Genomic DNA, 2,500 nt, shown 5'->3' on the forward strand with positions numbered 1-2,500 from the left:
GTTTAATAGCGTTTAACGATCGATCCACGGTACAGAATGCAAAAATATGATTGTTAAAATTTTCGACTAATCGGTTCTAAGAGGCGAAGCAATACGCCGCTGGGACTTTGAAATATTTCGGAGCGCACCTAAAGTTCGTTATTTTGGCTAAACGGAGCGAAAATCTGCATTTATACCATCACGGACGTTAGTTCAATAGCGTTTAACGATCGATCCACGGTACAGAATGCAAAAATATGATTGTTAAAATTTTCGACTAATCGGTTCTAAGAGGCGAAGCAATACGCCGCTGGGACTTTGAAATATTTCGGAGCGCACCTAAAGTTCGTTATTTTGGCTAAACGGAGCGAAAATCTGCATTTATACCATCACGGACGTTAGTTTAATAGCGTTTAACGATCGATCCACGGTACAGAATGCAAAAATATGATTGTTAAAATTTTCGACTAATCGGTTCTAAGAGGCGAAGCAATACGCCGCTGGGACTTTGAAATATTTCGGAGCGCACCTAAAGTTCGTTATTTTGGCTAAACGGAGCGAAAATCTGCATTTATACCATCACGGACGTTAGTTCAATAGCGTTTAACGATCGATCCACGGCACAGAATGCAAAAATATGATTGTTAAAATTTTCGACTAATCGGTTCTAAGAGGCGAAGCAATACGCCGCTGGGACTTTGAAATATTTCGGAGCGCACCTAAAGTTCGTTATTTTGGCTAAACGGAGCGAAAATCTGCATTTATACCATCACGGACGTTAGTTTAATAGCGTTTAACGATGGATCCACGGTACAGAATGCAAAAATATGATTGTTAAAATTTTCGACTAATCGGTTCTAAGAGGCGAAGCAATACGCCGCTGGGACTTTGAAATATTTCGGAGCGCACCTAAAGTTCGTTATTTTGGCTAAACGGAGCGAAAATCTGCATTTATACCATCACGGACGTTAGTTCAATAGCGTTTAACGATCGATCCACGGTACAGAATGCAAAAATATGATTGTTAAAATTTTCGACTAATCGGTTCTAAGAGGCGAAGCAATACGCCGCTGGGACTTTGAAATATTTCGGAGCGCACCTAAAGTTCGGTATTTTGGCTAAACGGAGCGAAAATCTGCATTTATACCATCACGGACGTTAGTTTAATAGCGTTTAACGATGGATCCACGGTACAGAATGCAAAAATATGATTGTTAAAATTTTCGACTAATCGGTTCTAAGAGGCGAAGCAATACGCCGCTGGGACTTTGAAATATTTCGGAGCGCACCTAAAGTTCGTTATTTTGGCTAAACGGAGCGAAAATCTGCATTTATACCATCACGGACGCTAGTTTAATAGCGTTTAACGATCGATCCACGGTACAGAATGCAAAAATATGATTGTTAAAATTTTCGACTAATCGGTTCTAAGAGGCGAAGCAATACGCCGCTGGCACTTTGAAATATTTCGGAGCGCACCTAAAGTTCGTTATTTTGGCTAAACGGAGCGAAAATCTGCATTTATACCATCACGGACGTTAGTTTAATAGCGTTTAACGATGGATCCACGGTACAGAATGCAAAAATATGATTGTTAAAATTTTCGACTTATCGGTTCTGGATCACTGAAAAATCAAAAAAAATTATTAATTTTGATTAATTAAATTACATATGTAGTTTTATATTGTTATAGTCTCGTATTTGTTAATGTTTTGTCGTAAGAAAATGCAAAAATATCGTTTTAATGTTTTCGTCTCATCGGTTCTGGATCGCTGAAAAATCAAAAAAAAATATTAATTTTGATTAATTAAATTACAAATGGAGTTTTATATTGCTATAGTCGCTTATTTGTTAATGTTTTACCGTAAGAAAATGCAAAAATATCGTTTTAATATTTTCATCTCATCGGTTCTGGGCGGTTTTAAAATTTTTTAAAATATTAATTAAACCCATGATTTACATGAGAATGTGAATTTATTATGTCCTGCATGTTAATTTATTAATTTTCATGTATAGAACGTTATAAAATGAAAGGATATGTTCGACGATATTTTCAGTCTAAGTTTTACCGTGCCGGCGGGATGGTACGCTCTCACGGCGGTTTGCACAGGCATACGCCTGGGCGTAAGCCCATGCGTCGCCGACCTAGCGGCCGGCCGTTCGGTATTTATAGGAAGGCACTTTCGGTTCGCTCGGACCGGTCGGGAGTAGCGTCGAGCGTGTGGCTCTTTTATGACTTCGGTTGAAAAGCAGTCTACCGCTCCTCGAGAATATACTTTCTCGACTATTCTCGTTCCGGTTTTCCGTTGCGGATTATTATTAATCTCCACACAGCATTACCACGGGTCGGTGTCTAAGACCGAATGGCCCATATGTGGTGAGCCTTGTAATATAAGGCTGGTGACCTGTATGCACTTATAAATGTTGCATACTTGTACAAACTGAGCATCAACTGTCTGTAACCAAAATTTGTTAAAACTGAAAAAGTTATAAGATTGTATAAAATTTTTGAACCAAGAAA

This window comes from Osmia lignaria, unplaced genomic scaffold (genome assembly GCF_051020975.1).
Source record: "Osmia lignaria lignaria isolate PbOS001 unplaced genomic scaffold, iyOsmLign1 scaffold0011, whole genome shotgun sequence".
Classification (NCBI taxonomy): Eukaryota; Metazoa; Arthropoda; class Insecta; order Hymenoptera; family Megachilidae; genus Osmia; species Osmia lignaria.